The 15,696-nt window shown below is 39.6% G+C and overlaps 1 protein-coding gene and 1 pseudogene across 12 annotated transcripts in view; one reads left to right on the top strand and one right to left on the bottom strand.

The window, feature by feature from the left end:
- Positions 1 to 15,696, bottom strand: part of PDLIM5 (PDZ and LIM domain 5) — a 172,278-nt gene that overhangs the window by 91,451 nt on the left and 65,131 nt on the right. The gene's annotated exons all lie outside the window — the stretch shown is intronic.
- LOC123627262 lies at positions 4,774 to 5,625 on the top strand (annotated as a pseudogene).

The raw sequence follows: 15,696 nt of genomic DNA, 5'->3' as shown, positions 1-15,696 counted from the left end.
TAAGGACTTTTCTTCTAGTTGGAAAGATTTCCTTATAAAAGTGTCATAAAACGGATTTCAAAAGTAAAGCCTCAGTTGATAGTTTTCATAAAAGACAGTAAGAAAAAATGCAAAAAAATTAAAAAAGTAAAGGCTCAATGTTTGAAATGAATGTTGGACAGCAATTCTGTTGAGTGTTGAGTCTGGGCTCTCCTGGATTATGTAACCTGGGTTCAAATTCTGACCTAGCCAGTGACAAGTAACCCTGTACAAGTTACTCAAACTTCCATTGCTTCATTTTTTTTTTTAAATATGCTCTTTCACACAAAGGGAAAAAAAAAAGTATGAAAGAATAAAGAGTACAGCAGGTGTCAAGAAAACCAGGATAAGGCTAGAAGCCAATACAGGCAAGAGGTGTCAAGAAACTAGCACCCTCAATGACCAGAAGTCAGACACGTCAACTGTGATGTGGGGTAAGGACGGGGACAGGCCTTGTTGGGGAAAAAAGCAAACAACCAAAAGATTACTTGATAGCACTGCACTTAGCCGGAATGGGAAGGCATGTCAGGCACTGACGTTTTCTCAGCAGTAGCCCTTAATGACTCTGACATAGAAAATCTCTACCGTGTTTGTACAAGTGCAGTCACCTACTAAAATACCAACCACCACAGAAAAGGCCAACGAACCAACGTGAAGGGAAGCCTGCAAAGGACTCTGAGTTTCACTCTGGGAAATAGATGGTGATAAAATATACCATCAGTCAGACCTCCTCTCTCATGCAATCTACATAGCTGCTGTCAGTTCAGGACACATAAGTCAACACTTTAAGAAGGCAAAACTCGGCAGGCAGAATAACAGCTTCCCAAATATGACCCTGTCCTAACACTCAGACCCTATGAATACGGTATACCACATGCAAAAGGGAATTGAGGATACAAACGAAATTAAGGCTACTAATCAGATGATCTTAAAATAGAGAGATCATCCTGGATTATCCAGTGGGCCCAGTGTAATCACAAGGATCCTTAAATGCGGAAGAGGAAGAAGAGTCAGTCATGGGGTGATGTGACACGAGACAGACTCTTTAAGCCATTGCTGCCCTTGAAGGCGGAAAGAACACAAAGCAAGGAAGGCAGGTGGTCTCTAGAAGCTGGAAAAAGCAAAAGAGAGGATTCTCCCCTAGAATATCCAGAAAGGAAGACAGCCTTGTAGACCCCTTACCTTAATTTTAGCCCAGGGAAACCTACTGTAGACTTCTGACCTCCAAATCTGTAAGATAATAAATTTGTGGGGGCTTTTCAGCCACTAACTTTGTGGTAACTTATTACAGCAGCAATAGGAAACTAGCAGCAAGGAAATAATTTTTGAAAAACTTTTATGAAAATGTTACATTAAACAGTTTTAAAAATTAAGACATTTGATGTCAATTTATCTAGCAAATTCAGTTATTCAGAACTAGCCACACTCTGAGGTTTCTGGGATAACTGAAGTTTTACCATTAACTTCAGAGAAATATTTTTTTTCTTAAACCCTAAAGATCTTAACAGTTAAATGTAAAATTGTAAAACCTAGATGATACAATGTTAATATAACCACACTATAACCCACATGCAATTTCTAATGCTTTAAATCCACTAAATATTTATGTTGGGAAAAGGAATGGCCTATTGTCAAAAAGAGTGTTAGGGATGAACGTATTAAGTAAAAATTGTAAGATATTCATACACACACACACACACACACATCTCACACACACACATTAAAGTTTAAAAATTTAATATCACTCAGCCATAAGGAAGGAGGGATGACTTAATGCCTTTTGCAAGAATTTGGATGGACCTGGAGACCATTATCCTAAACGAATTATCTGAAGAACAGAAAAACAAACACCACATGTACTTGCTATTACATTGGAACTAACTGATCAGCACACATGTACACGAAGGGAAGTAAATCTCAACGGAAATCAAGTGGAGGGGAGAGGGGAGTTGGGGATGGGTGAAAACCTAATGGGTGCCATGAACACTGTATTGGTGACGGGCCATGTAACCAAAAACATTTGTACCCCCGTAATACTTGGAAATTAAAAAAATAAGAGTTGTTACAAAAATCCCAAGAAATAAGATATATGTCAAAAAACACTATTTTCTAAAAATATATATATTTTTGAAATCTGCTGAGTTGTAATTTAATAGGACAAGAAAACAATATTTTTAAAAAGTCAGTCTTTTCATGAGAAAATAGATGAAAAATATATCTGACTACCATGACCTTAACAAACAGGCTTATGCAATTGTTGAAAACAAAGAATAAGATAAGAAGTAAGAACAACTAGACTCGGACAGTTTGTTTTATCCAGTACCCAGAATTTTCAACAATCATCTACTAGAAATGACAATAAAAATGAAAGATGGTCATGTTCCGTGCCTAGGAACTATTATTCAAAATTGGAACACAGTACTCTTCAAAAAAAAAAAAGTGCCTTCCAACCTTAACAAGAATATCTTCTTAGGAAGGAGCTACCACTCACAAAATGCCAAAAGTACAATAATATGATGTGATCTGAGCAACACTCTTTCCTATAATTTTTCCCTTTTTAGTATGTGTGCTAGGCACTGGGTAAGAAAAATGATCCTTCCCCTGCACCCCAGAAAAATATACACAGACATAAAACCAATGTGTGTTGAGAGGGATACCACAAATAGGCAAAGCAAATATTATCTGGCCATCTAAAATGATAATCACATATGTACATGGTTAACGAAAGATATTGACACATTAAAATTTTTTAAATTTAAAGGAGCAAGCTCCATCACTTGTGATATAAAGAATTGTTTTAAAAGTTAACTTTTATTGTTAGGTCAGAGGCATAAATTATCCTGAGGAAATTCATAGACACTGGAATTATATTTTTTTAAATATTTCTATGCCCCATTTAGGCATACTTATCAAATGCTCAGGCTTAAATTTTTAAACTAACTACAAATAAGGATTCTTAATTTATGGTAAGTAAACTGAAGTTCTAAGGATTGAAGTAACCTGCTCATAGCAGGCAAGTGGTGAGGTCAGGATTGGAACTCTGATGTTCCTCATTAGTCTCACTAAACCAGAAATACAAGTCTACGCTGTTGTCCAAGAGGCGAGCTGCATTTTCTTATGCCGGATTTAACCATGGCAAGGTAATGCCAGTCTTTGTACCAAAAGATTGGTCAATGAATCTTATGCATATACTTACCAAAGCAGAGGCTAAGCAAACAGTAGAAAAACTGACCAGATGTGAACTTAGCCTTAATTAAATGGAGGACTTGGTAGCCTACAGACAATGCCTCATCATAACAGACCATCTACAAATAAGAGTGGAAGAAATTAGCATGGCATCACCATGTCATGTGATGGAAAGGCACAGCCCCTGGTCACAAGTCTGGCCAGTGCCAGATTCAGCACTTACTCAGTGTACCCCTGTAAAATGGGGAGGATAAGAGTATGTATTAATAGGTATATGGGTTGAATGGTGGCCCTGAAAGGTATGTTCACATCCTAATACCCAGAACCGATTTGGAAAAATTTTACCTATTTGGAAAAAGTGTCTTTGCAGATATAATTAAGTTAAAGATCTTGAGAAGAAATCATCCTGGATTATCCAGGTAGGCCCTAATTGACACTTTCAATGACAAACGTCCTTCTAAGACAAAAAAGAGAAGACACAGACAAAGAGGAAGAGGCAAAGTGACCATGGAGGGATGCAACCACAGGATGGGAGTGATGCAACCACAGGAATGTCAGCAATAACACCACATGTTGGGGAGGATGTGGACAAAGGCAACACTTGCACACTATTAGTGGGAATGTAAATTATTAACAGTACAGCCCTTGTAGAAAACTGTGTGGAGGCTCCTCAAAAAAATTAAAAATAAGACTACCATATGATCCAGCAACCCCACTAATGGATACATATCCAAAGAAAACGAGAACAGTATGTTGAAGAGGTATCTGTACTCCCACGTTCACTGCAGCACTAGTTTTTATCAAACCCAAATAGTCAAGGTACCAAATAATCTAAATTTCCATCAAGGAATGTATTAAGAAAATATGATATAGACACACACACACACACATATACACACAATGGAATACTATTCAGCCTTAAAAAAGAAGGAATTCCTGTCATTTGTGACAACATTGATGAACCTGGGGGACATTATGTTAAGTGAAATAGGCCAGGAACATAAAGACCAATACTACAAAATCTCACTTTTACGTAAAATCTAAAAACGTTGAACTCATAGAAGCAGAAAGTAGAATGGTAGTTACTGAGGGGGATGGTGGTTTGGGAGACGTTGGTGGAAGGATACAAAACTTCAGTTAGACGGGAGGAATAAGTTCAAGAGATCTACTGTACAACGTGGTGTTAATAGTTAATAACAACGTATTATATTCTCGAAAATTGCTAAGAGAGATTTTAGGAGTTCTCACCACAAAAAATGTAAGTACATGAGGTAATGTATATGTTAATTAGCTTGATTTAGCCATTCCACAATGTATATATATTTCAAAACATCATGTTGTACATGATAAACATATACAATCTTTGTCAGTTTAAAAAAACTAAAGGCCAGGAGCAGTGGCTCACACCTGTAATCCTGGCACTCTGGGAGGCCGAGGCAGAAGGATCGCTTGAGGTCAGGGGTTTGAGGTTGCTGTGAGCGAGGCTGACGCCACGGCACTCACTCGGGCAACAGAGTGAGACTCTGTCTCAAAAAAAAAGAGCAGGCTTCTTCTCCAAGAAAACACTAAATGACAGACGACGCTAGTGCAGTGGGAGGGCCCGGAGGCTCCGGAGCCCCAGAATCGGAGGCCATGGCTGCTTCTGTGGAGGCTACGGCAGTGGCATTTGGGACTGGGGTTGTGGCCGAGGCCGGGGCCACGGAGCTGGTGGAGGCAAGGCCAAGGTCAAGGAGTGGATATCTGTCAGCGAGCTGGGCCACCTGGTCAAGGACATGAAGAGCAAACCCCTGGAGGAGATCTATCTCTCCTCCCTGCCCATCAAGGAGTCTAAGATTACTGACTTTTTCCTGGGAGCATCTCCCAAGGATGAGGTTTTGAAGATTATGCCGGTGCCAAAGTAGACCCATGCCGGCCAGCAGACCAGGTTCTAGGTCTTTGTTGCCATCAGGGACTGCAATGGCCACACCGGTCTGAGTATTAAGTGCTCCAGGGAGGTAGCTACTGCCATCCGAGGGACCATCATCCTGGTCAAGCTCTCTATTGTCCCTGTGTGGAGAGGCTACCTGGGGAACGAGATCAGCAAGCCCCACACCGTTCCCTGCAAGGTGACAGGGCCACGCAGTCTCATCCCGGCCCCTACAGGAACTGGCATCGTCTCAGCCCCTGCGCCCAAGAAGCTGCTGCTGATGGCTGGTATCAATGACTGCTACACCTCAGCCAGGGCTGCACTGCACCCCGGGCAACCTCGCCAAGGCCACTCTTGACACTGTGTCCAAGACCTATAGCCATCTGGCTCCTGACCTCTGGAAAGAGACACTATTTGCCAAGTCTCCCTACCAGGAATTCGCTGACCATCCTGTCAAGACCTACCGCAGAGTCTCTGTGCAGAGGACCCGGGCTCCAGCTGTCGCTACAACATAGCATTTTTATGCAAGAAAAATAAAGTGAATTGAGCCTAAAAAAAGTAGATAAAAAAGAAACAGGAAGTGAGAGAGAGTAGCAGGCCTCTCCCCGGCCCAGGGCACCTGCCACACCTGAGGGCAGAAGGTGAAGAAGTGGAACTTGGAGACAGTGAGTCTGTTAAGGCACAGTCTACTCCGTCCATGGGTAAATGTGACCCAGTGAGGATCCAGCGAGGACCACTCAGGCACAGATCCCAAGGGAGGAGCTAATCTGGATGACAGAAGCTGGGTTCTCCATCAGCCCCACCCAGGGGACAGAGGAGATATGTTTGGAAGTTCTGTTCTCACAACGAGCAGACGCAGTGGAAAGGAAAAAGAATAACCTCACTCCTTAGCAGGTAATGGACAAAACAAGGGGCTGCGAATATCACTGATATCTAAACATGGGACATTAAGTTATGGCTCCCCAGAAAGGGCTACGTTATGTGGGGCTGCCCCACAGAACTGTTCTTGCCAATCTGCAGTGTTGTAATTTTGTGTTTTCCACTCTGGAGAAACACAAAAACTGTACTTTAGTTTTATTTTGCATCACAAACTTGTGTACATCAGCTTCCCTTAGCTCTATACTTTGATTTCCTAACTCTTGATAAGAGGATTTTTAGGAAATTTTCACCCTAGATGCAGTATTCAATTCAATATTTTAGCACTTATATGATAAGTTTGCAGGAAATGTCAGGACATACTACTGAAAACAAGATAGGAATGGCCTTCGCCCTTAGGGAATTTACAGGCCAGGGGCAGATGTGAATGAGGTTTTACATGGGAATGACAATTTTTTTCCCTCCTAAGGCCAAGATGTTGTGAAACTGGGAAGGGTGTATGTTAAGGAATACTAGGTATTCTACACCCTTAAAGAGAAAATGTAAAGTGGCACAAAGAGGGACCCAGTTCTGACTTTAGGGAAACCGGGGAACTGAAAACCTCACTAGCCCAAATAAATTTATCTCAAATAGTTTTAGAAACATAAAGGGAAAATGAAGCATACAAGCGAATGCCACATGGCTCTCCCAGAAGTTTGTATCACTCTGATGACCTCTGACTTGTGTTACAGGTTTTGACTACTCTCACCCATCACACGGTATGAAACATTCCTGAAAGGCAGGGACTCTGTCTTTTCCTTTTTCTTTTTGTAGCTGCACGGCAATTAATGTAGACTCATACCAACTGAAACCTGACAAATATATGTTAAATGAATGAGTAAATCAGCGTTACTAATGGGAGGCAGGAAGAGAGCAATACTAAACAAAAGGACTAGAACGGAGTTTTACACGGGGGATAAACAATAGAAAGGAGGCAGTAAGACAGGGATCATCAGCACAGCTGCTCAACAGAAAGTTACTCAACCAGTTTTGGGACTTTCAGCCCTCGCCGTCGGAACTCTCACTCCTCCACCCCAACGCTCTCCCAGCCCAGGCCTTCAGCCGTTCCCACCTACGCTTGTAGAACAGTTTCCTAACCAGTCTCTTCTTTCTGCACCCTGTATGTATTATACAGCCAGAATACCTGGATGTTTTAATCCTGGCTGGATATACTACTAGGCAAATTATTTAGGCTCTATTCCCCTCCATTTCCATACCTTTTATAAGAGAATAATAACAGGATCTATAACTCACAGAGTTCTTGAAAGGATTAAATGAGTGATATGTAAAGCATTTAAAAGAATCTCTGCCACACAGTACCTACTCAATAAATATTTTTTATTATTATTAAATCTTTTATTATTACATTGCAAAAAACTCTTCCATAGTCTGCTTTTTTTCTGAGACAGGGTCTCACTCTGTCACTCAGGATAGAGTGCAGGGGTGTCATCACGGTTCACTGCAACCTTGAACTCCTGGGCTCAAGTGATACTCCTGCCTCAGCCTCCCTAGTAGCTGGCACTACACGTATGCACCACCATGCTTGACTAATCTTTTTATTTTTATTTTTTATAGATAGAGACAAGGTCTCAACTATGTTACCCAGGCCAGTCTTGAACTCCTGGCCTTAAGTTATCTCCCACCTTGGCCTCCCAAAGGGCTGGGATTACAGGCGTGAGCCACTGCGCCCAGTCTCCTATTAACTTAGAAACAAAGTTCAAAATTTTATTTTTGGCAACCAAGATCTTTTAGAATCTGAAGTCTCCCAACTCTCTAACCATCTCCCATTCTTCCTGCCCCTCAAAAACTACATTTCAGCTCTACTAAACTGCTGACAAGCTCTCAGAACTGAATGTGGCTTTGCATAAACTGTCCTTTCTGTCTAGAATGGCTTCTTTCCTCCTATTATTGACCAGCCAGCAAGCCCTATTCTAGATGCAAGTTTCAACTTATGCATTATCTCCTGGGACATCTTTAACTCCTTCAGACTCCTGCCTCTATGTTCCAGTTGCTACCTGTACATACCGACATTCTGAGAATCATCTACCTGTATCATAAAAATGGTGCGTTTACATGTCTGTTTCTTCCCAATAGGGGCTTCTTGAACTAAGATGCATTTATCTATCCACCTATTCTCTGATCCTAGCATAGCGTGTGGTACACTGCTGTGGTTAAATAGATCCTTGCAGAAGGGAGAGGGAAAAGGAATGAGGAAAGAGGGTGTTTTCTCCTTCATATATTATCTGTGGCCCCAATCCTCCCTTGCATTCTTCCATTCCCCATATAAGTCCTCTTTAGCCAACAAGTTCAGCCTGAAGCACATACACAGTTTTCCATACTACAAAGGAATGTGGAGGTATGAAATACAAGGTCTGTCCGGAAAGCATCCAGCCAGATATTATATATAGACACACATACGTAAGTATAAGTTACAGGGAACTCCGTTCATCTTGTCACTTACTCATATTACTACGTTTTGAAGATCCTTTCAAACGTCTTTTACCTCTAACCCAACTCATCTCATTTGATTCCTGGGAAAATCAAGTCCTTTTTGTGCCAACTTGTAACTTGCCCTGTATTTTAATCATAGAATTCCTCTAAACTAAAATCTCTCTTCTCTAAGATCCCAGAAAACTTTCTCACTGTCCTTGGTTTTAAAAACGTTTCCTTTTCAGAATCTCAAACTTCAGGAGACTGAACAATGCTACCCTACTCCCTCCTGCCATCTTTCATCCCAATGTATGGGAGGGACTGCATATCAATACTCTTCAGCTCTGTGTGGCCACTAAAAATTACGTCAACATTTTTCCAATTTCTGTAATTCAATTACATACGGTTTATTCAAACCCTAGACATATATAGTTAGGGGAGGACATTTTGGCACCTTAGAGTCCAGTGGAGGGATTTTGAGGCTCTAAAGAGAGAAAGAAATAGAGGAAAATGATCAACTTGAAAGTAGGAGAAAAGATTAGAGGAAATGCAAACATGTTAGCTTCCTTAAGAGTTATGCTATAAACCAATTTACCACTAAATCTAGGACTAAATCTAGAACTTATCTATCAGCATAAGATACTGATGAGATACCTACAGAACATTGTAATTAGACCACAAAATAGATGGAGAAAGCAGTGGGCAAGGTCAACAGGTTCGCAAGGTGGGAAGGTTAAGATCATAGGTTAACAACTATCTGTTCTTCCTTCCCTCCCCTACTGTAATAATTTCAATTCCAGTGTCACTACTATGCACAGCTGTCACAGGGCTGTCACAGTAAGTAATCTTCACATGGATCAAAAAGAAGTTTCAAAGTATAAATAGTGACAAATGGGGTTGGTAAACTAAGAGCTCTACTGGTTGATGGCTGGAGTTCCTTCAAATTCTAAGATGCTATGCATCCATGAAGTCTGTTCTCAAACTTAGGCGTGCATTTTAATTCAACTTTTGAAAAACTGTTTCACAGATGAAGACAGTATTAAAGCTGCTTTAATTTATTCAGAGAATGCATACATTGGAGCTTATAAGGGAATGAATGAGGTAATACTGCTGCTGGAATATTGTGCAAGCTTCTAATAATGCAAAATTTTTCAAAGAACACTGAGTCCTTGGCTAATATTTTCCATGGGATTTGAAATTACTGGAATTTCAAACAAATGTTTCCATAATTGCCTCTTTTTCGGCCTCCTATAAAAATACATTTAATGGCAAAAGTTCTTAATGTGGTATATTTGGAAGAGCAAAGTAACTTTTAGAGAGGAAGCATGTATAACTGTGCAATCGAAATATTTTTTAATTTCTGTATTTAAAGAGACAGTGTGATGATGCAGAAAATCATCACATTAGAAGAGAAACAGACCTGAGTCTGAATTATGGCTTATTTATCTTTAAGTTGTGTGACTCTGAAGTACTTACTTAACTCTCTGTATAGTAGGATGATAATATCTGCCATAATAAGTTGCTAATATGATTAAATGAGTAATGCACATCAAGTTCCTAGTATAGGAACTTGTTAGAGTAAGAATTTCAAGTGCAAGGTTTTTTTTTCTTTAATATGCTTTACTTACTAAATTCTTACTGTGCACTAAGAAACAACAGTGAAATTGCTTCCCTAATGACTGCCTAATACATTTTCCCTCATGTCTCAGTAGGAAAACTATTACGTAAAGTTCTTGGAAGCAAGAACACTGTTATAACTGATATAAGCTTCTTCAAATAAATAAATAAATAAATAAGAAACACTCTTCTGCGTGATACTAAAATAATTTCAACTGTAAACATTATATAGCAATAGAAATTACATGCAAAAATTTAAAACTATCACAGCGAAGTTCCACCAAAGGAACAATTCACTCTTGATCCCTTAGAGACAATTCTTTGCCACACTACAGTGATCGGGTTCCCTATTAGAAAATGAAATCTATACAAGCATTATAGAGTCTTTGAAATTAGAAAAGAGGTACTTTTCTACATTTTAGTGTATCAAAGAGATTAAAATTCTACCTTGAAAGAGGTAGTTAACTAAATTTCCTTTCAAATATAAAAATATTTTTCTTAGTTTTAAGAATGATTTGGTAACCAAAAATATTCTCAGGATAACAAAAACATTCTGGACTAATAAATAATCCATTATTTCAAAACCTAGTCTATATAACATAATTCCAGTAAAACAAAAGAATCTGGAAAGTCCCTCACATTCATTGTAACAGTATGAATTACACAGGAAAACACTGCTATCAACTTTAGCCAAAGCAGCCAAGATAAAGGCAGGCTTGATTGTAAGAGAGGCATTGGAATTTAGAATTATCATCTATGGATTCTTATTGAACTATGGAAATGGACCCTTATTGTATTAACTAAGAAATTAAAGTTCATACACACAAAAAATAGATGAATGAAAGACTATTTTTATATGCATTTCAACAGGGTTCATGACAGGTAAAAAGAAATTATTAGGTAGGACCAGTAGCATTTGAAAACCTATCTCTAAAGCTGACTTACTGTGAAAACGGAGGCTTTAAAATACATTAAACAAAGCTTGAAGTATAAATACTCTACCACACATGTGTTTTGCATGACCAATAACTCCCATGTACTCTTCAATTCATATGAAGCCTAAGCTATTTCTGTCTTTGAGACACTAATAGCAACAACAGCCCCTGAAAAGTAGTTGAGATGACTTGAATTTCAATCCTTTCAAAAGCTCTTGAAGCTACGGACAAAAATGTTTATTTGGAACTCTAAGGAGACTGCTGCCCTTAAATATAGGATGACCAGTTTGTCTTTATCTCACTAATAACTTCCTGTGAATGATTTCTAAATTTACCAGGGAAAAGTAGCAAAAATTACTCTATTTATAAAAGTGGCATTCTCTACAACTCAATAAATATGTACTGAGTATCTTCTATGTGCAAGCCATGGTGGTAAGCACTGGAGTATGTAATAAATACACAGTAAATTGTTGCTGCCCCTGAAGAGCTAGGTGTGATCTTGTTACCATTTAATCAGTGAGCATGCTCTATCTTATTCACCTATTCCTTTTCATACAACAAGGAAATATTAAGTACTTCTCATTTTAAAACTCTGAAATTAAGCTTTTTTCATTTTTAAAATGACAATAAAGGTTATGTTAATTGGGTGGAACCCAAAGTTGTAGAATCATGCTCCTTCCAATCTGCTAACAAGCAGACGTGGGCAGGAGAATCTTCGGTTACTCCTTCAACTGTCCTCCCATCTGTTCCCTTGTCTCTGCTTCCCTCCCCACACTCACGCTGTCTCTCCTCAGTCTCCCCCTCCCTGCAGGTCTCTCCGCTTCCCTGTCTCTCTACTTTCAGATGGCTTGAAATATTCTTGGCTAGTACTTCCCCACCTGAACCACACCTGAGGCAGCTTGAGGTAACTGGCACACAGTTTTGAGTTTTCACAAGTGATCCATGAACACAGTATGCTTAAGTCATGTGTATATTTGGATTCTTAAATAACTGTAGATTCTTGTACATTACTGCAGAAAATCTACATCCTCATTTAAAACTGTAATATCGTATTTATAAAATGAACAGTTACTAAAAATACAATTATTATCTTTACGTGGTGGGAGAGGAGTTATCCCTGAAATGTTTGACATAAAACAAAGAAGTGCTTATGTAAGGTAGGAAACCAGTGCCCCAAACTCTGACCTCTTTGAGGACAGGTCTGAGAACTTCCTTTCCATCCCCAGTGACCAGCACAGCAAGTGTTTCATTAACATATGCTGAACACATGAATCTTAAACAATTCCATTTAAGATACAAGCATGATGACTAGGAGCTGGGCCTCTCCCCACCATGCTGTGGTGCCATGCTAATTTATTCTACTCTATTCTCAGTCTGTTCTGAGACATACACAAAGACTAATGAACAGGTGGTTATAAATCAAAGTGGGAGGTTCAGACAAGGAATGAGTCTTTTTGACCTGGGTAATGGGGTGCATAGTGGGGCCATTTACCAAAACAAGTGCAGCAGCAGGAGATGCAAATTTGTGAGACAAGGTGTACAGCTCCATTTGTATTTGCTTTTCTTTTTTTAGAGACAGGGTCTCACTGTCACCTAGGCTGGAGTGCAGTGGCACAATCCTAGCTCACTATAAGCTCGAACTCCTGCACTCAAGGGATCTTCCCACCTCAGCCTCCAAAGTAGCTGGAACTACAGGCACGCGCCACAACACATGACTGGTTTTTAAATTTTCTGTAGAGACAGGGTCTGGATATGTTACCCAGGCTAGCCTCGAACTCCTGGGCTCAAGTGATCCTCCAGCCTCAGCCTCCCAAAGCCCTGGGATTACAGGAATGAGCCACAGCGCCTGGTCTAGAGCTCAGTTTCCACCATGCTGAGCTTGAGGAATCTGTGAGACATTCAAGTGAGAAGCAGCTTCAGTAACACGACAGCAGCAGAAGCCAGACTCCAGTGGCAGAGGGCAAGGGGCAGGTGAAAGAGGCAGAAGACTGAGCCCGGGCCCAAGTAGGCTAAAATCCTGACACAGCTTTGACTCTTCCTTCCTTCCTCATATTCAGACCATGACTGTGGCTTTTAGAATTATTGTTCACAAATTCCCGTTTCTCTCATTTCTCCTTTGTTTTCTACCCCAAGCCCCCACTTGGCCAAGTTACTGCAGTCCTCGCCTGACTAGTCTCCCTGCCTCTGGTCTCTCTCTACCGCTTTCCAAACAGTCTCACTAAATATCATCCTGAAAATGTCACTTTTCGGATCAAAACTTTCAGTAACACCTCAGTGTCTAAGACCTTGCAAAGCCATATTCTAACTTCACTTTCCTTTCATTCTTTTCTCTATTTCCAGCTGGTCAACATGCTCATCCCAACATTATGTCTGGAGATGTGCTGTCTCCACACCACCTCAGAGGGTATTCCTCCATCCGAGATAGCCCCCTCGTCCTTCAAAGCCCATCCGGGATGGCCCCCTCGTCCTTCAAAGCCCAGCCCAGGCTTCAGCACCTCCACGAAGCCTTTCCATTCCAATGGCATCTTACCCTCCTTTGAACCCCGGTAGCACTTGCTCTCTCTTCTTATCCCAGTGAAGAGATTATAAATTCCTTAAAGGCAGAGAGTATTGGCTGGGTGCGGGGGCTCACGCCTACAATCCTAGCACTCCGGGAGCCCTGGTGGGAGGATCACTTGAGCTCAGGAGTTCAAGACCAGCTTGAGCAAGAGCAAGACCCTGTCTCTACTAAAAGTAGAAAAATTAGCCGGGCATAGTGGTGCATACCTGTAGTCCCACCTACTTGGGAGGCTGAGGCAGGAGGATTGTTTGAGCCCAGGAGTTAGAGGTTACAGTGAACTATGATGACGCCACTGCACTCTACCCAGGATGACAGAGTAAGATCTCATCTCAAAAGAAAAAAGAAAAAAGGCAGAGATTACTAATCATTCTCTTCGTATCTACCCTTTAGGGCTGCTAACCATCAGGTAAATCTGAAGGAAAAGTCCAAACTTTTTTGTTTGATGAACATGAAGAAATTTCAAACCTCAGTAACTAATGATAGTGTTGACGAAGGGTTTTAAGAGAAAATTCCTTCCAAAAGTGTCATAAAGCCATGGTCCGAAAGTTAATAATTTTACTTGATTTTAATATGTTACTCAGAAAATTACATTAATGGGAATATACTTGAATTTAGATGGGAGAATGAGAGGAAAAACCTCACTTTTTTTGCTTGTTTGTGCTTCTGACTTAATCCATAGCAAAAGAGAAGTACGCCTGTATTGTTCCTCTAAGAACAAGAGGAGTGAGCAGAATAAACAAGACTAGGTGTGTACTGGTTTCTTTCTGCTGTCACTGTTGTTCCTGCCAGACGGGCCATAAATTATTGGTTAAGACAATAATTTTGAACCAAAGCAGTAGCTGGCTGGCAGTAAACATGCCTGCATCCACTACACTCTTCGAAAAAGCTTTAACTACAACTGTATGATTAAAAAAAATCATTCATTTGAATAAATAATCCTTTCTTCTAATACTCGCTTCATCATCTTGCTGACTTTCTCAGATAACTACCTGCCTGACTTCCCTCTCCCTTGCCCTCCGGTCACACCCATCCTGTTGCCAAGAAACAAAACAAATATGACCTTCTAGAAGTAACTTTACAATGGAGGCGGCCGTATTAAAACTCATTTATCAGTTGAGGAGAGAAGTAGGAAAAAAGGAGAGAAAACGTCTTCATTATGTCCTGGGTGCTTTAAATATATGATTTCATTTAACCTTTATAAAAACCCTGAAAGGCAAGTATTGCTATGCCCATTTACAAATGGTTAACTGAAACCCAGCTACATAACTTTACCTAAGACTACACAGCTAGGAAGGGGTGAAACCAGGATTTTTACCAAGTTTGCCTAATTTCAAAGCCAACGTTATTGCCATTCACCTTCTTTATACCTCTATTTCACGGCCTTTAAAAATTCCACACATACAAAAAAATTCTACATATTAGAATTTCCCTTCACAAAGACTATTTTAGGTGGGATCCAAAATAATTTTACAATAAAGATTTAAAGTTAAACAAATCTTTAAATGTATTATTTCCTAGGATTGTTTTCCCAAAGGACTATAGATTGAAATAATTTTTCTTTCAGAGGAATAGACTTTTCTATGTTAAAAAAATAGACTTTTCTATGTTAAAAAGTAAGTGCATACTTTCAAGATGTAAAGTTTGAAGTGAAAAATTCCAAAACTCAAAATATATCCTGACCAACCTACATTTACCAAATCTACTTATTATCAAACTGCTATAGACTGTTCAAAAAGATTAACCAAATGGAACCTGTAAGTCCATTTCCAACAATCTTAATCTTTACTGAAGAAAAAGAGATACATAACATAAATACTTTTTATAAAGTATAAAGTGCAACTCCAATTATTAAAAGAAAAGATAATCCAACTAAATGCCTTTTAATTCACATGAACTATTTCAGATAGAGAACTGAAAACTTTGATTGAAAAAATACTTTCCAAAATCCTGCCTCTATTCTACTAGTGAGAGAAATAGCAGAGTTGAACCCATAAAGCTAACAGTAATAGGATATGAAGCAATCTGTTAAAATCAAACAAAAGATGGCTAATAGCTTCAGTCTGGTACAACAGCTATTTTTTTCTTTTAACCCAAGGTACCTATTAAATTATTCCAATCTGCCATTCATT

Source organism: Lemur catta, chromosome 24 (assembly GCF_020740605.2).
Source record: "Lemur catta isolate mLemCat1 chromosome 24, mLemCat1.pri, whole genome shotgun sequence".
Classification (NCBI taxonomy): Eukaryota; Metazoa; Chordata; class Mammalia; order Primates; family Lemuridae; genus Lemur; species Lemur catta.
This window is presented reverse-complemented; position numbering and strand designations above follow the sequence as displayed.